Source organism: Anabrus simplex, chromosome 3 (assembly GCF_040414725.1).
Source record: "Anabrus simplex isolate iqAnaSimp1 chromosome 3, ASM4041472v1, whole genome shotgun sequence".
NCBI lineage: Eukaryota > Metazoa > Arthropoda > Insecta > Orthoptera > Tettigoniidae > Anabrus > Anabrus simplex.
The window spans coordinates 146,060,786-146,084,244 of NC_090267.1; the positions used below are offsets into that span (position 1 = coordinate 146,060,786).

Consider the following 23,459-nt stretch of genomic DNA (forward strand, 5'->3'; position numbering starts at 1 on the left):
TACAGGGGTTAGACAAGGCTGTAATCTTTCACCTTTGCTGTTTGTAGTTTACATGGATCATCTGATGAAAGGTATAAAATGGCAGGGAGGGATTCAGTTAGGTGGAAATGTAATAAGCAGTTTGGCCTATGCTGACGACTTGGTCTTAATGGCAGACTGAGCCGAAAGCCTGCAGTCTAATATCTTGGAGCTTGAAAATAGGTGCAATGAGTATGGTATGAAAATTAGCCTTTCGAAGACTAAATTGATGTCAGTAGGTAAGAAATTCAACAGAACTGAATGTCAGATTGGTGATACAAAGCTAGAACAGGTCGATAATTTCAAGTGTTTAGGTTGTGTGTTCTCCCAGGATGGTAATATAGTAAGTGAGACTGAATCAAGGTGTTGTAAAGCTAATGCAGTGAGCTCGCAGTTGCGATCAGCAGTATTCTGTAAGAAGGAAGTCAGCTCCCAGACGAAACTATCTTTACATCGGTCTGTTTTCAGACCAACTTTGCTTTACGGGAGCGAAAGCTGGGTGGACTCAGGATATCTTATTCATAAGTTAGAAGTAACAGACATGAAAGTAGCAAGAATGATTGCTGGTACAACTAGGTGGGAACAATGGCAGGAGGGTACTCAGAATGAGGAGATAAAGGCTAATTTAGGAATGAACTCAATGGATGAAGCTGTACGCATAAACCGGCTTCGGTGGTGGGGTCATGTGAGGCGAATGGAGGAGGATAGGTTAGCTAGGAGAATAATGGACTCTGCTATGGAGGGTAAGAGAAGTAGAGGGAGACCAAGACGACGATGGTTAGACTCGGTTTCTAGCGATTTAAAGATAAGAGGTATAGAACTAAATGAGGCCACAACACTAGTTGCAAATTGAGGATTTTGGCGACGTTTAGTAAATTCGCAGAGGTTTGCAGACTGAACGCTGAAAGGCATAACGGTCTATAATGATAATGTATGCAATGTATGTATGTATTATTATTGACTTTTCACACCATTTTCCTTGATACCATTGTCCGATGCAATATTTTGAGGTCTTTTTGTAGTTGCTCACAATGCTAGAACTTATTTATTAGTCTGTATAATATAACATCATCATTGATTGTCTGATCTTTCGATCGAAACCAAAAAATAAAACTCCATTACAAAAGATTATACCACCAGTTTACAATGAAGTGAAAACGGCAATTAATGCACTTAAAAACTACAAAGCAGCAGGAGAGAATCAAATAGTAGCAGAAATATGGAAGAATGCTAATGATCAGACTATTCAAAACCTACATAAATACATCATTGATATTTGGAACACGGAGAAGCTTCCTGAGGAATGGAATACAGCGATAATCCACCCGCTGCACAAGAAAGGTGATCGCTCCGATCCAAATAATTATCGGGGGATATCCTTACTTGATATTACATACAAGATTTTATCCAAGATTATATACACAAGAATCCAAGAACAACTCGACCAAGAACTTGGAGAATATCAGGGAGGATTTCGACCAGGTAGAAGCTGTCCAGATCAAATCATTAGTTTAAAATGGATAATGAAGCACCAAAGAGTTCGAAGTAAGGGTCTGGTCATCACGTTTGTAGATTTTAAAAAAGCATACGACAGTATTCATCGTGACTCATTATTAAAAAGCCTTAAAGAATTTGGCTTACATCAAAAACTTGTTAACCTCATTAATATGACTTTTAAAAATACGAAGGCAAAAGTTAAATTTAGAGGTGAATTATCAGAATCATTCACTATAAGAACTGGACTTCGACAAGGAGACGGACTTTCACCATTGTTATTTAATTGTGCATTGGAGAAGGTTATGCGTGAATGGAACAAGAAATGCCAACCAACTATCAAGATCGGTAGAAATATTAAACTCAACTGCCTTGCTTTTGCGGACGATTTAGCATTACTTGCAAATACAATAGAAGAGGCTAAATTTCAAATTGAACAACTAGAAATTATAGCTAAAAAAATGGGATTACAAATTTCATTTGAAAAAACAGAAATGATGCCAACTTTTAAAGTTGATTTACCAGTTATTCAGCTGAACAGTAATAAAGAGATTAAAATTGTTCAGAAATTCAAATATCTTGGGGAAATAATAACATGGAACACAAATGAAAAAGAAGCAATAGAACACAGAACAACTAAATTTAAACAAGCACAAAGACTTACCTGGCCAACCTATAAAAAAAAATCTCTTTCGATAAACGCTAAGCTGAAACACTATAATTCCATAGTTAAACCAGAGGCAACCTATGCTAGTGAAACTTTATTCAAATTAAATGTAAAATCTACAACAGACAAATTACAGAAAACTGAGAGAAGAATTCTTAGAACAATTATTAATAAAAAACACCAAGTTGATGGACAGTGGAGATTGTTGCCTAACAACATTGTCTATCGTGAATGTGAATCAATAATATCTACAATGCGTAAAAGAAGAATTTCCTTTTTCTGTCACATATCAAGATTAGCAGACACCAGGATATTGAAACAACTATTCGATTACTTTTTGAAGAATAAAATCAATAATAATTGGTTCAAAGAAGTTCAGGACGATTTGGAAGAATTGGGTATAACTCGGCAACAAATCAAAGACAGAAAAGAGAAGAGGATTTTGAAGAACAAAAGCATAAGTCTCAAACTAAAAGCAGTTGAACGGAAACAATATACTATATCGGACACACAAAGGGCTTCCAGGTCGGAGAGGATGAAAAAGTTCTGGGAGAAGAAGAAGAAGAAATTAACTCAAATGTATTGATTTCAGTGCTCCAATGTGGGCGTAAAATATGTAAATAATAATAAATAAATAATAACATCATCAGTGAAAAGCCTTATAGTCGTTTCCAGTCCTTTACGCATATCATTTATATATACACCAGGTGGTTTACCAGCCTCTTGCAATTCGGTTTTATGAATATTGCTGATTTTACTACAGTTCTGCAATACAGCGGTCTCCCACCCTAAACCAGGGTAATATAATGAGATGTGATCATACAGCTAGAAGACAGCTGGAATCGTGAGTGCCACTATTAATTAATAAAGGGTACCTCAAATGAACATGTAAAGCAAGCACAGATACAGAGAACACGTACCTTACAACAGGAGGTGCACACACAGACCAGGAGCAGGTTTGTATAGGCTGGAAAACTGCGCACTGTATGTCAAGCCTCGCAATATTTCACTTGGCAGGGGAGAAGTGGGAGTTGTGATAGTTGGACAGTGCTCAATGGTTAAATCCCAAATGAAAAGAAAGGGAAGGGCAATCATGATAAGTCACAGAAAAGTGCAAATCAAGACAGAGCGCAGATGAGGGAGGAAGTTTATCAGATGGTGGAAGAAGATAACAGTAGTTTTAAGCCTGACCCAAGCAAAGGTAGAAATAGATTGTCTCTCAGGTGACGAGACTACTTAGACCAACACCCAGACGAAGTTCAGAAGGGAGTCATCAGGAGATGGGAAAGGAAAGATACGGACGGCTGTACAGATGCAGGCCCACATGAAGTTATCGTGCGAAGAGAGGGCAACACTACCCCCTGGAGAAGTGATGGGGGGGAACCTGAAAAAACTGAAAATACCAGACTCCTAATGACACAAAGAACACAAAAAGGGACAGCTACAACATCCAAAGGCAACTTAAAACTAAGGGCTGCAAACAGGATGGCTTGGGTTTATATAGGACGAGTACACCAGGATATAACTCCAAATGATGTAATTGACTATTTGGTGGACAAGGGGATCAAAGATGGAGTTAAATGTGAAGAACTCAGAACCAAAGGAGAAAATAAAGCCTTCAAGGTCAGAATTCCTCTAGAAAGTAAAGATAAAGTGTACGAGCCAGCTTTCTGGCCAACGAACGTAATTTTTCGGTCCTTTCATTTCAGCTCAAATAGACAGTAAAATTTAATGGCAAATGAGAGACTCAGGAGCAAAGCTATTGCTATGGAACATTGAAGGCCTGTTTAATGTAGCCAACTTAGAGCCAGAGGATATTTTTGATCGCTATGACGTAGTGATAATGTTAGAAACCTTCCTGACATCAGAGTGGACAGCAAACGAATATTACACAGTTAACGTACTAGCAGAACAAGGACTCACAAGAAGACCAAAAGGAGGAATCACATGCCTACTCCCACTGAAATTCATGCCCCTTGAAGCTGTACATAGAACGCATAATGTCTTAGTAGTAAAAACTAAACAGTGTTTTTTTATTTGTGCGTACTTCCAACCAGACTTCAACTCTCTCCAAATTATAGATGAAATAGGCACAGCCTTGAACACAACAATAAGAAATGATGGCATTATCCTTGCAGGTAACTTCAACTGCAGAGAAGATGTCCCTTCACAAAAATCAAGAGAAGTCTTAGAATACTTGGAAGAGGAAGGATTATCCAAAAGACAAAACATATATAAGTTATAATGGCACCAGCACCATAGACCTGATCTTTACAAACCTGGGTAAACTAAAACCAATAAGACAGAAAATTATCCTAAACCCAGTAAGGAAACATCAGATAGTAGAAACCGTGCTTCTGATTAAACGTGATTATGATCGAGAGGAGATTGAAGCCCATAGGGTATCGAGGAAATTCCTACATCATGATGTATGTGAGACAGACAACCAGGCAATTGTGAATATGGTGGTGGAAGGCCTGGAGGAAGCAGCCAACAAGCTAGAAGATTTACTACAAGGCGCAGACATTTCAGAGCCCCCATTTAAAAGGAAAGCAAAGCCTTGGTTTAAGAGAAATTGCTATATGGCATGAAAGACTGCAATGAAAGCGCTGCTTGCAGCTCTTAAAGCCCCAAGCACCAATCTACTACAAGATTACACCAACAAGAGGCGGACCTATAAGGCACTCCTAAAGCAGGAGAAAAAGCTATTTCAGGAACAGGAAGAACAAAGATTGATAGAAAAAACAGCAGTGCCCGTATAAAGCTCTTAATTACGTCCAAAATATCCGCGAAATATTCCTGTTGAGGTTTGGGAGAATCATGTGGGCCATGTATTAAGTACAAGAGACACACGTCCTTGCAGTATTCTAGCTCAAACACCCACGGGAGAAGAAGACCTAGACACTGAACTGTTTACATTCAAGGAAGTAGAAGTTGCTATAAACAGCTCCAAGAATAATAAGGCTTGCGGTCCGGATAATATCTACAATGAACACATCAAAATTGCTTACCCGACACTACAAGAAGCAATAACATATGTCTTGAACCAATGCATTAAGCAAGGAACGATTCCAAGCAGCTGGAGAAAGTCCACAGTCAAAATGATATATAAAGGAAAGGGAAGCACTGAAGATCCAAACACTTATAGAGGCGTCGCCCTCGAATGTACGATGCTAAAGATCCTAACAAAACCTTATGTCAACGCCTGATTAGCAAAGTCGATTCCAAACTACCAGAAGAGAGAGGAACATGATACAGGCCATCAAATGTCTACTGGATGATATTGAAGCAGGTACAACTAGAGCAGGAGGCAAGCTATACACCATTTTCGTCAACTTCTCCAAAGCCTTTGACTCTATCAGCCGAAAAATCATAATGGAGAAACTAGACAGATTAATGAGAAGTAATGCAAGTCTCAAACGACTAATTCAGAACATACTGGCCTCAAACTGCATAGAAATTAATGGCGGAATAGCGTAGTCCAACCCAATTCAACAAACCACCGGTGTAGTACAAAGGGATCCACTAAGCCCAGTACTATTTATAATTGCTACGGCGGACATTATATAAGTAATCCCTGAAGAAACAAGCATATATATGTATGCAGACAATATTGTGATTGCCTCAAGGTCTAGAGAGAAACTGCAAGAGACACTTGACGCGTTGGTGAAGTGGACAGAAGAGAATAAATTTCAATTAAATGAGGAAAAGACAACATCAATAACATTTAGGAAAGGAGGTAAAGCATCAGAGTTTCATATACATGGGAGACCTCTGAAGAATGTACCAAACTTCAAGTATTTGGGAGTCACACTATGAACTAGAGGTAATGTTTTCTCTACCCACATCGATGACAGGACAAATGCAGCAATCAGAGCCATCAACGACATACAGAATTTGAATAAGTTGTCTATAAAAACAGCTCTGAAATTATTTGACCTCAAAGTCTCACCAGCGATCATGTATGGCTTAGAAATTGTATGGCCCCATCTAAAAATGAAACAGTTCGAGCAACTAGAAAAAGTGAAAACTACCTTTCTGTAAAAAGCACTATGCGTCTAGAAGTACAAGCCTTCAAGTCTTGTATAGAGTTAACTTGCAAACCTTTCTACGTAGAGGATCACCGTTGTCACCTAGCGCTACCAACTACACCAACATATCTACAGTTCATAGAGAAATTAAGAGCAAAGAAGAGAGACACATGGAGCGAATTTTACTCGACAGATGCAATGATTTACAAAGACTGGCAAGGAGGCGGATATGAGCTCAGACACTTGATTACACACTTTGCAATACACGGATTTCATTATAAGTTGTGAAAAACTAAGAAATTCCATCAACCAGCCACGGACTGTGTATGTGAACATTGTGGTAAGAGCTGTGAACGTTATCATGCCATGATTTGTACTTGTCGGTGCAAATCGATAACAGCCTTCTGCAAAGATGACTAATGTTGTTTTATTAATGTAAATATCTTTCGGCCATTGGCTGCAATAAAATACATTATTAAATCCCATGCAAGTTTCTTTAGTTTTATTTTTTTGCCGCCAGTTGCCTGGGATGTAGTTAGATTCTATAATTGATAGCTTCCACAGACTGATTTATTTATTTGGCCCTGTAATGGGCCATGTATATCGTGGCTCAGGGTATTGAGCTGGGTAGGATGAGGTGGTGATGGGCTGTGGCTAGGAAACAGGCATCCAAGTAACTACGTTATACATGTTCCAAGCTTCGTAGACCACAGGTAGGGCAAAGTGTATCCTATTGGAACGTTAACAACATGCGATGGCAGGTAGGTACTGTATGTAGCTACACAAACTCCTCTCCTTTGAGGCAAGTCATAAAACAACACAACACAACACAAAGCTTATTCACTGCCTTGTGTTGTATTCCAGAGATGAGTATGTGGATATGTTACTCATTTATGGAGAAACTAGGCAGAATACATACCAAGCACAAAGCCTGTATCAAGAACGCTATCCAGATAGACAACAACCGATAGGCATGACATTTTTGAAGTGTGGAAAGACATGTGGGCACTATTGAGGCCCTGGGAAGGACATGGCCTGTTCAAGATGATCTCATGACAACTGTTCACAATGAAGAGGTTGTATTAGTTGGTGTCCGGCACAACCCTCACACTAGCATACAGGCCATTGCACAGAAGACAAACATCAGCCGAGTGCCTTCTAGAACCATCTCCATGCGACATATCCTGATAAATGGATAGGAAGGAGAGGAACTGTCCCCTGGCCCATCAGATCACCCAATCGTACGCCCCTGGATTTTTTCTGTGGGGCCAAGTAAAACAACTGGCACATGCACAGGAGCCAAACAATCCTGGTCACCTTAGACAGCTTCCCCCCTGTGGGTGGGGGCGGTAGAATAACACCCACGGTATCCTCTGCCTGTCGTAAGAGGCGACTAAAAGGGGCCCCAGGGGCTCTGAACTTTGGAGCGTGGGTTGGCGACCACGGGGCCCTTAGCTGAGTCCTGGCATTGCTTCCACTTACTTGTGCCAGGCTCCTCACTTTCATCTATCCTATCCGACCTCTCTTGGTCAACTCTTGTTCTTTTCCGACCCCGACGCTATTAGGTTTGCGAGGGCTAGGGAGTCTTTCATTTTCATGCCCTTCGTGGCCCTTGTCTTCCTTTGGCCGATATCTTCATTTTTCGAAGTGTCGGACCCCTTCCATTTTTCACTCTGATTAGTGTTATATAGAGGATGGTTGCCCAGTTGTACTTCCTCTTAAAACAATAATCACCACCACCACCACCACTTAGACAGCTTCTCACCGAGGCCCACCAATCTGTTACGCCACAGACATTGCAAAGTGCCAGACAGTCCTTACAACATCGCGTGCAGCTCTGTATCAACCACGGAGATCGTCAGTTCGAGCAGGTGCTGTGTTAAAAGACATAGGTAACTGAAATCCTGCCACATGTTTCCTAGTCTCTTCCAACCCAGCTCTATACCATATGCCACCATACAATATTGTTCTCAAATGCGATTTTATTTGACAGAAATAAATGATGTAGATGCTGATTCCCATAGGGAATCAGAAATAATTGTTCCGAATGAGTAAATTTATAATACCAATATAAATGGTCCGTTATTGGACATTATAAATTTTCCAGCTAACTCATTCCTGGTTGCCAGCGTTTCGCCCCCGTGTGCTAGGCTGGGCTCATCAGTTGGTACCTAGCATACCTACCAAGACGCTGGATAGTGCATACTGTGGAGGCCACTGCGTAGGCTAATTGTAGCCACCGGCAGTGCCAATGCACTATGAGAGACATTGTCTCATTATCAAAAATTGATGCCTGCTTGGCCATCATATGATGTAGATGCTGATTCCCATAGGGAATCAGAAATAATTGTTCCGAATGAGTAAATTTATAATACCAATATAAATGGTCCGTTATTGGACATTATAAATTTTTCAGCTAACTCATTCCTGGTTGCCAGCGTTTCGCCCCCGTGTGCTAGGCTGGGCTCATCAGTTGGTACCTAGCACACCTACCAAGACGCTGGATAGTGCATAGTGCATAGTTAGCTGGAAAATTTATAATGTCCAATAACAGACCATTTATATTGGTATTATAAATTTACTCATTCGGAACAATTATTTCTGATTCCCTATGGGAATCAGCATCTACATCATCTGATGGCCAAGCAGGCATCAATTTTTGATAATGAGACAATGTCTCTCATAGTGCATTCGCACTGCCGGTGGCTACAATTAGCCTACGCAGTGGCCTCCACGGTATGCACTATCCAGCGTCTTGGTAGGTATGCTAGGTACCAACTGATGAGCCCAGCCTAGCACACGGGGGCGAAACGCTGGCAACCAGGAATGAGTTAGCTGGAAAATTTATAATGTCCAATAACGGGCCATTTATATTGGTACAGAAATAAATATCACACGTGAACACGTTCACTTCCTTATATAAATTACTTTATTGTCACTATAAGTCACAACACACAATTATATACACTAGCAAGTGACACTACAACACTTATAGCGGAGTACCTTGAAGTCGATTCTGACAAGTACAGATATCAACAGCAGTGACTCGTGCACTATAACATACACTCTCTTGAACTCACCGACTCCACCTCGGAGCTCAACAGTCACTCGCAGTCCATCACTTGCCTTCTTCTTCTTCCTAGGAATTTCTTGGGCGCTGCTGAAAAGCCATTACCCAGTCACTAAACTTATCGCGTACCTTTTCGAGTCCAACATGACTGTCTCACTGACTGACAGCTTGATATATATAATGTTCGACCTACCGTCTAGAATTATCGATTTCTGGAAGGGTTCTTACAACACTCTAATGGAACAGGCTCGAATCATCGATCGACCAGCTAGTAGAATGGAGTACTCCAGTAATGGATCCAGCTTAAACATTTGTTTACTATTTGCCAATACACATAGAAATTTCTCCAACATTCCTAATGTCTCTATATGTATCTGGATAATAAACCTTACAGTAAGTTTCCAGAACCCTTCATACATACCAAATTATACTAGAATAAATCTAATATACAAACATTATAAAGTTTTCTACCACTTTCGACTATATAGATTTTGAGGTTAAACTTATACACAATACGTATTTGAGATTATGCAAGTTTTATAAAACATATTTATAGAAAAACCATGTATTAGTCATGTTTAACATTTAATAAAACATAATTTAGCATTTAATAAGATATAATTAAAATATATTAAACATAATAAATGAAGGTTTTACACCAGTTACGATGTCGTACCTACGACAATTATACCCCTAAAACCTTCAATATCTATCCTGTACATTCCGTACTCTAGGTCTTAAATTGTATCTACATGTCCTTATATATGGAACTTCTGAAGCCTGTTCCTCAGGGGATGGTTTGGACGAAGAACCAGTGTTCCAGGTCTGAACCTCTTTCCTCTGGCGCATCTTTGTTCTCGGCTTCTCTCTTTGAATGCTTTTTGGCCTGGCGGTGCACTTGTTGAATCTGCTGCTGATTCCGCGTATGCTAGGTATCAGGATCCTTCAGTCCCTCTCTTTGTTCATGGACAAAATTCCAGTCGCCAGTTCCCTTTATTGCACGTCCATGGAAAAGTTCTGCAGGTGAGAAACCTGTGATGTGGTTAACCCACTGTCTGATGGCCAGAAGGGACTCGTGTAGGTGTTGGTCCCATTTGGTATGTTCTCTGTCGACCAAGTGAATCCGAAGCATCTTCTTTAGCTCCTGGTTTCTCCGTTCAGTGGGATTTGCTTGCGGATGATAGATTGGTGTAGTTCAGTGTTCAATTCCCCACTCTGACAGAGCTTGCAACCACTGTCTTGAGGTGAACTGACTGCCATTGTCTGTGAGTAGACACCGAGGATACCCATACCAACTGAAGACTTCCGTCCTTAAGAGTTGTACGATACGTCCTGATGTAGCTTCAGGGATGGCGAATGCTTCCACCCATCTGGTGAATAAGTTAGTCACCACGAGGATCCCCATATTTCCCCGAGATGTCCTACGGTAGGGTCCCATAAGGTCAAGGGCAAGAACCTCTCAAGGCTGATGCGGTCAGCGTCCTCTCATGCTGGTACTTGCCTTCTGATTGTTCACCTTAGTGCGAGCACAGACTGCACAAGCTTGGACGTAGTTCTTGATGTCCTGACGTATGTGTACCCAGAAGAAACTTTGCTGAATCGAAGAGTAGGTTTCCTCTTGACCAGGATGACCGGCTTCTGGATTATCGTGGTATTTTCCCAAAATCCTTGCAGTCTGCAACCTCGGAATGATGATGACCGGTGAAGATCCAGGCAGGTGGGAAATATACCTAAGAATACCGGTCTTCGAGTCGAAAGTTCTTGTAGCACATCTTAAACTGAGCTGGGACAGATCAATAATCGGTGCTGCGTTTGCTGATACAGGATGCCACTCTGTTACAGGACATGTCCTTAGTCTGCCACTTCCTTATTAAATCTACATTGATCTCATTATTTCCTCACCGGATAGAGAGAAGCACAGGGCCGGTTTGAGATTTCTTAGTTAGCCCAAGAATTTCTCTCTCTGGTAAGTTCGTGGTTGATTTCTGTCTGTCCTCAGGATTTCTTGATAGACTGTCAGCAGCTTGATTGGCAAATTTCAGAGTCAACATCGGCAAGGATCAAGGCCCATCGCATCAGTTTGGATTAGGTCCAGAAACTCAGTTCAGCCACTGAAGTGAAGACTTGTCTGTAAAGTTGTCTGTCCTTCTAGATATCCTCTGAACTTCCCGACCGCCCATACAACCGCTAATGCCTCCTTCTCGGCTGTACCATAATTTATCTCGGGGAGCAGAGTTACCTACTGGCATATTCAATTATATCCTTGCCTCCTCCTTCTCCCTTGTGGAACAGTACAGCCCCAAGACCAATGTCACTCGCATCTGCTTGCAAGCAGACCTCCCGGCTTGCATCCAGATAAGCAAGACTTGGAGCGTCACAAATAGATCTTTATATATCCTGGAAGGCTGTTTTTTCCCTTTGGGTCCATTTAAATGGTATGTTTTTATTGAGAAGGTCGGTTATTGGAGCAGCTTTCATTTCAAAGTGGGGTACAAAGCTATTATGCCACCCACAGAGGCCTAAAAATTGACGTACCTGGCATTTCGTATGAGGCCTTTCCTGTTCCTCAATGGCCCTATTCTTCTCAGTTTGTCTCTCCAAGCCCTTGTCCATCAATATATGACCTAGGTACTCAACTGAGTTTGATGCGAATGACACTTCTTGACTGGCAGGTAAGTCCGTGAATCCTCAACCCATCTAAAACTCTAGCTAGGTGTTCCAAATGGTCCGAAAATGTCTTGCTGGACATGAGGATGTCATCCAGATAGACCTGGCAAAATTCGCCTGTGTATCCAGACAAGACTTTGTCCATCAGATGCATAAATGTGGCTGGAGCATTCTTAAGACCAAAGGGCATGACTCTGAATTGATAGAGTCCTGTTGGGGTGGAAAAAGCAGTCATCAGTCGAATCTCTTCTTCGACTTCCACTTGCCGGTAGCCAGAGTTCAATTCAAGGGCACTGAAGACTTTTGCCCCACTCACTTGCTTTATTAGATGTCAAAGATCCAGCATTGGGTATGCATCTGATATAATCTTGTTATTTACCTGATGTAGGTCCACACAAACTCGGTAATCACCATTTTTCTTCTTCGGTAGTACTATTGGAGAAGCCCATCTTGATACTGAAGGTTCAATCAATCTTTGGTTCTCCATTTCCTTGACTTTTTCTATTACAAACTTGTTTGTCTGGGTTAAGTGGGTAAGGCCTTTGTTTAACTGGGGCATGATCCTTACAAATTATTTTATGTTTTACCAATGTGGTAAATCCAATTCTGTCAGTAATGACCTCAGGGAACTTATTCAACAACTTCTCAAGGTCTTCCTTCCCCTCCACCCTCAACAGCCCTATTTTCAGTTCGGCCAATACATTGGTTTCCAAAGTTTCCGACTCGAAGGCTTTATTTTCTACCCATGCCAACCTAATTCTGTTTTTATTACCAAATAATATTTCATTGGCTGTATAATCTATCACTACCACATATTAAGTTAAGAAGTCATGTCCTAATATTATGTCAGGTATCAAATCCTTGACAAAGTTTACCGGTATACCTATGACTTCATTAGAGCACTTGGCTTGAAGAAAGGTACAACCCTCAATCTTGTAATGTATGTCATGGATTGCCCCCTTGACTGTTGCCACCTTAGCAGGACAAACAGGATTTAATAATTTTGCCACATTCATGTTCACAAACGAGTGTGAAGCTTGAGTGTCAAGGATAGCGATGGACGGCTTGTCATTAATCGTCAAGTTAATAGCCGGATGGGGTGGATTAGGTTCATCATCACTATAGATTCGACCAATATGTTCACCTTCTAGCCTTGTGTAATGTCTCTGGGGCTTCTTCGCTTCCAGAACCATCCTTGCCCCGACCCAAATGGTCCCAATCTAGTTTTCCGGGCAGCGGTCTTTTAGATGCCCGGTCCGCCCACATCAGTAGCATTTCTGGGGTTCCTCCGCTGTTGAGGTTTTCGTTTTTGAGGCATGGTAACTTGGTTCTTCATCTAATTTTGCTATGATGTGACAGAGCTCTTCAAATGGTTTTGGTTTTGCCACCTTAACAAGTGAACGAACCTTATTGTGTAGCAGTTCAATTATATAAGGGATGCTCGTGTTAAATTACCCTTCGCAGACTCTCTTAAAGAGCTGGAGTTTTTTAATTACGAAAGCTCCTGCTCTCATTCCACTGGGTTGTGCTTCAGTTAGAAACTTTTTCTGTACTGAAGTCTGAACAGCCTCCGATTCAAATCTCTGGATGAATTCTTTTTTGAATTCCTCCCAGTCGAGGCTAAGCCCTTTAATGTTCTGCCACCAAGCCCCTGCTGATGCTTTTAGTTGCTGGCTGACAATTTGCAAATATATTTCCGTAGATATATTTGTCCTACCCAGTAGAGACTCCGATGTCTTTACAAATGTTTTAGGACACTCCTCGAGCCTCCCATGGAATTCTGCTAGGCTGTCTGGGATCAACTGGTATCCCAAGGGGAAGGTCCATACTTCTGTCAGGTTAGAATAGAGTAGAATAATTTTTATTGTCATTAGGCAACTGGCAGTTGCAATGGACAGAATGACTACTGCCTATAGAAATGTTTTTCTCCAGGGATAAAATTTTTCTATTAACCTCGGATTCAAACTTTGTAAATTTCTGGCCTACTTCGGTTTTAAGATTGTTGGATTCCCGCTCAACTTCTCCAATCTTCTCCTTGACTTTGTTTTCCAAGGCGTGCATATCACTTACTACTTTATCTATATCTAATTCTAAGCTGCTGATTTTGTCATTAATTTTTGAAATATCTTCTTTCAGATCTTTGACCAAAGAATTTATTTGACCCTTTGTTTCTTGAGACTGGGCCTCAATTTTCCACTCAAGTTTTTTGGATTGGGCCTCAATTTTTTCAGACTGGGACTGAATCAAAGCAGGTAGTTGTGCGAACATAATGCTTACCCGATCGTTGGTTTCTTCCTCCGAGGTGACTTCAAAGTCGAAACTGCCTGGGTCCTCCTCGTTGTCTATCAAGTCCTGGCGCAGCTTCTCTTGTAGGTCCGCTTTGCTTCCAGCCGTCAGTAAACCTCGGGATGCCAGCGTTTTCCATAAAATCGCCCCGGTAATTTGGTCAATCTTCATTGCTGAGTTTCGAAGTGTCCTGTCCTGTCCCGTCCTGTACTGTCCTGTCACAGTCGCCAATTTATCGTTCTCAAATGCGATTTTATTTGACGGAAATAAATTTCACATGAGAACACATTCCCTTCCTTATATAAATTACTTTATTGTCACTATAAGTCACAACACACAATTATATACACTAGCAAGTGACACTACAACACTTACGGTGAGGTACCCTGAAGTCGATTCTGACAAGTACAGATATCAACAACACTGAATCGCGCACTATAACACTGAACTCACCGACTCCACCTTGGAGCCCAACAGTCACTCGCAGTCCACCACTTGCCTTCTTCTTCTTCTCCTTAGGAATTTCTTGGGCGCTCCTGAAAAGCCATTACCCAGTCACTAAACTTGTTGTCGTGTATCTTTTTGAGTCCAACCTGACTGTCTCACTGACTGACAGCTCGATATATATACTGTTTGACCGACCGTCTAGAATTATCGATTTCTGGAACGCTTCTTACAACACTCTAATGGAACACACTCGAAATATCGATCGACCAGCTAGTCAAATGGAGTACTCCAGTAATGGATTCAGCTTGAACTTTTGTTTACTGTTTACCAATACACATAGAAATTTCTCCAACATTCCTTATGTCTCTACATGTATCTGGATAATAAACCTTACAGTAAGTTTCCAGAACCCTTCATTTATGCCAAATTATAGTATAATAAATGTAATATACGAACATTATAGAATTTTCTACCACGTTTGACTATATAGATTTGGGGTTAAATTTACACACAATACGTATTTGAGGTTATACAAATTTTATAATACATATTTACAGCGAAACCATATATTATTCATGTTTAACATTTAATGAAAGATAATTTAGCATTTAATAAAATATAATTAAACTGTATTAAACATAATAATTGAAGGTTTTACGATGTTGTACGACAAACAATGGCCCTTTTCAGGGCCAAATAAACAAATCAGTCTGTGGAAACTTTCAATTATACAACCATCCCACATCTCAGTCAACTGGCTGTAAAAAAAAAAAAACTTGCGTTGGATTCAAACCTTCGAGCATCACCCACTTAAAAAAAAAAAAAAACTTGCGTTGGATTCAAACCTTCGAGCATCACCCACTATCTCAACTCCCACCGTGCCCTGCCAAGTGAGCTATTGCAAGGCTTGACCTCCAGCATGCAGTTTCCAGCCTATACAATACCTCCTGTCCGACTTCGTGGTTAAATGGTTAGCGTGCTGGCCTTTGGTCACAGGAGTCCCAGGTTCGATTCCCGGTGGGGTCGGGAATTTTAACCTAATTGGTTAATTTCGATGACATGGGGGCTGGGTGTATGTGTCGTCCTCATCATCATTTCATCCTCATCACGATGCGCAGGTCGCCTACGGGAGTCAAATTGAAAGACCTGCATCTGGCAAGCCGAACTTGTCCTGGGACACTCGCGGCACTAACAGCCATATGCCATTTCAAATTTCCATACCTGCTTCTGGTTTGTGCGTGCACCGCCTGTTGTAAGGTACGTGTTCTTTGTATCTGTGCTCGTTTTATGGGTACATTCGAGGCACTCACAATGAATTAATAGTGGCACTCACGATTCTTGCTGGTTTTTAGCCCATAACCACACATCTCGTTATATTACTATCGTTTAGGTAGAAGGACTCATGTATTTCAGAACTGTAGTAAACAAGGCAGGAGTCATTAAACTAAATTGCAAGAGGCTGGTGAACCACCCAGTATATAAGAAAACATAAATGTCCAATAATACTGCCTTAAGGAATTCCCCTTTTAATCATTACAGGATCAGATAATGCTTCATCTACTCCAGTTCTCAGGATTCTATTTTCTAGAAATTTATAGCCACCCATTCAGCCACACTTTTGTCTAGACCAATTGCCCTGGTTTTCCTCAGTAGTCTCCCATGATTTACCCTGTCAAAAGCCTTAGACAGGTCAATAGCCACACAGTCTATTTTACCTCTTGGATCAAAAATATCTGCCATATCTTGCTTGAATCCTACAAGCTGAGCCTCAGTGGAATGACTTTTCCTAAACCCAATCTGCTTTCTATCAAACCAATTAGTAATTTTGCACATGTTTAATACAATAAGAAAGAATTCTTTCCGGCAGCTTGCATGCAACACACGTCAATCTGACTGGACTGTAATTATCGACTTCATGTTTATCATCCTTCCCTTTGTACACGGGCTACTATAGCAACTCTCCATTCATTTGGTATAGCTCCTTCATACAAACAGTAATCAATTAAGTACTATTTCCCAACTCATTTCCTTTAGTATATGCACAGAAATCTCATCAGTTCCATCTGCTTTTCTACTTTTCAACTTTTTGTATCTTATTGTAAATACCTTTCTTCTAGTACTTTATTAGTATTAGTCACCTCCTCCACCTGGACATTATCCTTATATCCAACAATCTTCAAATACTCCTCACTGAATACTTCTGCCCTCTATAAATCCTTATATATACAGTACACTCCCCTCGCCCATTAATGATTCCTGGAATATCCTCCTTGGAACCTATTTCTGTCAGAGAACCTATATATACTTTTCCATTTTTCACTAAAATTCACAAGATTGCCAATTATGTTTGCCATCATGTCATCCTTAGCCGACTTTTTTGCTAAATTGAGTTTTCTTTCAATTTCTCCTTACTTTCACAATCATTCCGAACTATTTTTATCCAATCCACACCTCTGAGTCTCTCTATTTCTCTATTATAATATTGTGTGTCACCTGAAAAGATACATACATGTTTTCCCTTTCTCAACAATTGCTTTAAAGCCATCCCCAGAAGCTGTTTACTTTTTTATTGACATTTCCCACCAATCACAATCCACCTCCATAGCATAATGATTAGCTGCTGTCCTCAGAGGCCTAGTTCAATTCCTGGTACTGCCAGAGATTTAAAAATGGCAGGAGGGCTGGTAAGTGGTTACAATAGTACACACAGCTCACCTCCTGAAAAGAGCTGCATCACCTTGGTACAAGGACAAGAGTTAACTTTACTAATCATAATTAATTCCTCTGTCTTGTCCATCTTGTCGATCATATGGTACTGCCTTTCCTACTCTTATGACCTTCCTTTCTATCATATTTATTGTTAACTATGACAAAAACTGCTTTGTGATCGATGTAGATTTATTAAGAAAGTGGCAGACTGAGGACATGTCCTGTAACAGAGTGGCATCCTGGATCAGCAAGTGCAGCACCGATTGTCGATCTGTCCCAGCTCAGTTTAAGATGTACTACAAGAACTTTCGACTCGAAGACCGGTATACTTGGGTATACTTCCCACCTGTCTGGATCTTCTCCGGTCATCATCATTCCGGGGTTGCAGACTGCAAGGATTTTGGGAAAATACCATGATAATCCAGAAGCCGGTCATCCTGGTCAAGAGGATACCTACTCTTCGATTTGGCGATTTTTCTTCTGGGTACACATGCGTCAGGACATCAAGATCTACGTCCAAGCCTGTGCAATCTGTGCTCGCACTAAGGTGAACAACCAGAAGGCGAGTACCAGCATGAGAGGACGCCGACCACATCAGCCTTGAGAGGTTCTCGCCCTTGACCTCGAGGTCAAGCCAATGACCTCCACGACAGCAGCAGCAACAATCGCCCTGATGGACGACTTGTTTACAGCGCACGGCACTTCAGTCACTGTCAGCTCGGACAATGGTAGGCAGTTCATCACAGAAGAATTCAAGGTCCTCCTGCAGAACGGTGGTGTGAAGTACCACAAGCTTACTAATGGCCAAGCAGAATGGTATGTCCAAACAGTGAAAGATGTGCTCTACGCTATGAAGACCACCAAGGGAACTCTGCAGACCAACCTGAACGAGTTCCTACGGCAATTCCGAAAAGCGCCGCACTCTACCATGGGACAATCTCCATCTCAACTATTTCTGGGACGAGAAATTCGGACACATCTCAACCTGTGATATAGATGTTGATTCCCATAGGGAATCTGAAATATTTGTCCTGAATGAGCAAATTTATAATACCAATATAAATGGTCCGTTATTGGACATTATAAATTTTCCAGCTAGCTCATTCTTGGTTGCCAGCGTTTCGCCCTCATGTGCTAGGGTGGGCTCATCAGTTGGTACCTAGCACACTTACCAATACGCTGGCTAGTGCATACCGTGGAGGCCACTACGTAGGCTAACTGGAGCCACCGGCAGTGCCAATGCACTAAGAGACTTTGTCTCATCACTAAAAATTGATGCCTGCTTGGCCATCAGATGATATAGATGTTGATTCCCATAGGGAATCTGAAATATTTGTCCTGAATGAGCAAATTTATAATACCAATATAAATGGTCCGTTATTGGACATTATAAATTTTCCAGCTAGCTCATTCTTGGTTGCCAGCGTTTCGCCCTCATGTGCTAGGGTGGGCTCATCAGTTGGTACCTAGCACACTTACCAATACGCTGGCTAGTGCATACCGTGGAGGCCACTACGTAGGCTAACTGGAGCCACCGGCAGTGCCAATGCACTAAGAGACTTTGTCTCATCACTAAAAATTGATGCCTGCTTGGCCATCAGATGATATAGATGTTGATTCCCATAGGGAATCTGAAATATTTGTCCTGAATGAGCAAATTTATAATACCAATATAAATGGTCCGTTATTGGACATTATAAATTTTCCAGCTAGCTCATTCTTGGTTGCCAGCGTTTCGCCCTCATGTGCTAGGGTGGGCTCATCAGTTGGTACCTAGCACACTTACCAATACGCTGGCTAGTGCATACCGTGGAGGCCACTACGTAGGCTAACTGGAGCCACCGGCAGTGCCAATGCACTAAGAGACTTTGTCTCATCACTAAAAATTGATGCCTGCTTGGCCATCAGATGATATAGATGTTGATTCCCATAGGGAATCTGAAATATTTGTCCTGAATGAGCAAATTTATAATACCAATATAAATGGTCCGTTATTGGACATTATAAATTTTCCAGCTAGCTCATTCTTGGTTGCCAGCGTTTCGCCCTCATGTGCTAGGGTGATGAGACAAAGTCTCTTAGTGCATTGGCACTGCCGGTGGCTCCAGTTAGCCTACGTATTGGCCTCCACGGTATGCACTAGCCAGCGTATTGGTAAGTGTGCTAGGTACCAACTGATGAGCCCACCCTAGCACATGAGGGCGAAACGCTGGCAACCAAGAATGAGCTAGCTGGAAAATTTATAATGTCCAATAACGGACCATTTATATTGGTATTATAAATTTGCTCATTCAGGACAAATATTTCAGATTCCCTATGGGAATCAACATCTATATCATCTGATGGCCAAGCAGGCATCAATTTTTAGTGATGAGACAAAGTCTCTTAGTGCATTGGCACTGCCGGTGGCTCCAGTTAGCCTACGTAGTGGCCTCCACGGTATGCACTAGCCAGCGTATTGGTAAGTGTGCTAGGTACCAACTGATGAGCCCACCCTAGCACATGAGGGCGAAACGCTGGCAACCAAGAATGAGCTAGCTGGAAAATTTATAATGTCCAATAACGGACCATTTATATTGGTATTATAAATTTGCTCATTCAGGACAAATATTTCAGATTCCCTATGGGAATCAACATCTATATCATCTGATGGCCAAGCAGGCATCAATTTTTAGTGATGAGACAAAGTCTCTTAGTGCATTGGCACTGCCGGTGGCTCCAGTTAGCCTACGTAGTGGCCTCCACGGTATGCACTAGCCAGCGTATTGGTAAGTGTGCTAGGTACCAACTGATGAGCCCACCCTAGCACATGAGGGCGAAACGCTGGCAACCAAGAATGAGCTAGCTGGAAAATTTATAATGTCCAATAACGGACCATTTATATTGGTATTATAAATTTGCTCATTCAGGACAAATATTTCAGATTCCCTATGGGAATCAACATCTATATCATCTGATGGCCAAGCAGGCATCAATTTTTAGTGATGAGACAAAGTCTCTTAGTGCATTGGCACTGCCGGTGGCTCCAGTTAGCCTACGTAGTGGCCTCCACGGTATGCACTAGCCAGCGTATTGGTAAGTGTGCTAGGTACCAACTGATGAGCCCACCCTAGCACATGAGGGCGAAACGCTGGCAACCAAGAATGAGCTAGCTGGAAAATTTATAATGTCCAATAACGGACCATTTATATTGGCATTATAAATTTGCTCATTCAGGACAAATATTTCAGATTCCCTATGGGAATCAACATCTATATCATCTGATGGCCAAGCAGGCATCAATTTTTAGTGATGAGACAAAGTCTCTTAGTGCATTGGCACTGCCGGTGGCTCCAGTTAGCCTACGTAGTGGCCTCCACGGTATGCACTAGCCAGCGTATTGGTAAGTGTGCTAGGTACCAACTGATGAGCCCACCCTAGCACATGAGGGCGAAACGCTGGCAACCAAGAATGAGCTAGCTGGAAAATTTATAATGTCCAATAACGGACCATTTATATTGGTATTATAAATTTGCTCATTCAGGACAAATATTTCAGATTCCCTATGGGAATCAACATCTATATCATCTGATGGCCAAGCAGGCATCAATTTTTAGTGATGAGACAAAGTCTCTTAGTGCATTGGCACTGCCGGTGGCTCCAGTTAGCCTACGTAGTGGCCTCCACGGTATGCACTAGCCAGCGTATTGGTAAGTGTGCTAGGTACCAACTGATGAGCCCACCCTAGCACATGAGGGCGAAACGCTGGCAACCAAGAATGAGCTAGCTGGAAAATTTATAATGTCCAATAACGGACCATTTATATTGGTATTATAAATTTGCTCATTCAGGACAAATATTTCAGATTCCCTATGGGAATCAACATCTATATCATCTGATGGCCAAGCAGGCATCAATTTTTAGTGATGAGACAAAGTCTCTTAGTGCATTGGCACTGCCGGTGGCTCCAGTTAGCCTACGTAGTGGCCTCCACGGTATGCACTAGCCAGCGTATTGGTAAGTGTGCTAGGTACCAACTGATGAGCCCACCCTAGCACATGAGGGCGAAACGCTGGCAACCAAGAATGAGCTAGCTGGAAAATTTATAATGTCCAATAACGGACCATTTATATTGGTATTACACATCTCAACCTGGCGAGACCCGAAGATGTTCGCATTAGAGTCTGCGAAAAACAGAAAGCAGAAATGGACTCACCGTTCCGCACACTCGAAGCGGGATAATCTGTTTACTTCCTATCTGGCAACCTGAACCTGGACAAGTGGCTTCCTGGTACCATTGCAGCCCACATTGGAGATCTACATTATGAGATCAACCACCAGGGACCTCGAGCCACTTGTTGTAGGTGTCTACAACAATCAGAAGCATGGTGTCGGCTACTGGGCCTGCATAGTCAATGTGGATGCGTTCCCACGGTGCCTTCGGGTACTCCCAGTGATGCTCGCGGAACTTGGGTGGAGCGTGTGCATGGGTTGCACACCAGGTGGATGAAGGCACTGTAATATGTCGCTTTACCCAGAAACAACTGGAGTTTTTCTGGAGTCTTAGGTTTCGGCGCATCTTGTACATCTCGGATGTGCACGTCAGACTTATGGATGCCTGATGCATTTATCTTGTGGCCAAGAGCTTTCAGGACAGGTTCAGCAGGTTCTAGGCGCAGCCAATCAAGCTGCTGACAGTCTGTCAAGAAATCCTGAGGACGGACAGAAATCAACCACGAGCTAACCAGAGAGAGAAATTCCTGGGCCAACTAAGAAATCTCAAACCAACCCTGTGCTTCTCGAGGAAATAATGAGATTGATCACTTATACAACTTATCAGTTCAGTATCTCTACAGAGCGCATATGGTGCAGGATTTCAAGATTTTCTCAATGTAAGAGTCAATGCTTGGCCAAAACATGAAGGAACATGCCATTACCTTCATTTTGACGATTCCTAGGTGAGCTGCATGCAGGTCATTGAGGATGATACCTCATAGTGCAGGCGGGACTACTACTCTCTTGCAAGTTGTTTTATGCTGCACTGACACAGACAGGTCTTATGGCGACGATGGGACAGGAACGAGCTAGGAGTGGGAAGGAAGCGGCTGTGGCCTTAATTAGGTACAGCCCCAGCATTTGCCTGGTGTGAAAATGGGAAACCATGGAAAACCATCTTCGGGGCTGCCGACAGTGGGGCTCGAACCTACTAACTCCCGAATACTGGATATTGGCCGCAATTAAGCGACTGCAGCTATCGAGCTCGGTACTACTACTCTCTGCTCAAACATTAAGCAGTTGGCGGCGAGCGTGTATCTTGACTCGGGTGCCTTGAAGTCATGGCGTGTGAGATCTTGGCCTCCTTCCAGAAGTTTGACAATTCTGCTAAGATGAGGGTCCTTCCTCGTCTCTCGTGTGATGGCTTCGGCTTTGACGGGTAACTGCTGCATCTGATGAACTGTAAATAAATCAAAATCATCGTAATCCTCTGTCTCTTCGCTTAGATGCGGGATTGAGTTCTGGATCTTGTCGACTGTTGGTGGCAATAGCGCTCTGGAGCAGTAGTCAGAGTCAGCATTTTGCTTCGGTGTTTTAAACGACACAGTGTAGTTAAAGTGTGCGAGGTAGTTGGCATAATTGGCCATGCGACTAATGCACAGGATTGGTAGTGACTTCTCTGCGTGCAGGATCCGTGTCAGGGGTCTGTGATCTATGATCAACATGAAGTGGCGAGCATACAGATAGTTGAAAAACTTCTGTACTGCCCAGTTGATGGCGAGCGCTTCGTTATCAATCTGGGAGTACCTCTGTTCTGTTGCCGACGTTGTCCAACTAGCGTATGCGATAGGCCGTTCGTATCCGTTGCTGAGCTGGCATGACAGCACTGCGCCAAGACCGGTTTTGGTGGCGTCTGAGCCAGCAAAAGTGGTAATGCTGAATCATACTGCATAAGAACCTGTGGCGAGGTTAGAGCATCCTTGATATCCTGGTAAGTCCTGTCACCTTCTGGCATCCATACGAGAAGATCCTTCAGTAGCATGTCCCTGAGTGGTCGATCTCTTGTTGACAGCACCACATCCAGAAGATTCTTCCC

At 42.2% G+C, this 23,459-nt stretch overlaps 1 protein-coding gene across 1 annotated transcript in view; it reads right to left on the reverse strand.

The window, feature by feature from the left end:
- The window catches only part of LOC136866089 (vascular endothelial growth factor receptor 2), a 254,837-nt gene that overhangs the window by 164,496 nt on the left and 66,882 nt on the right, over nucleotides 1-23,459 (reverse strand). The window lies entirely within an intron of this gene.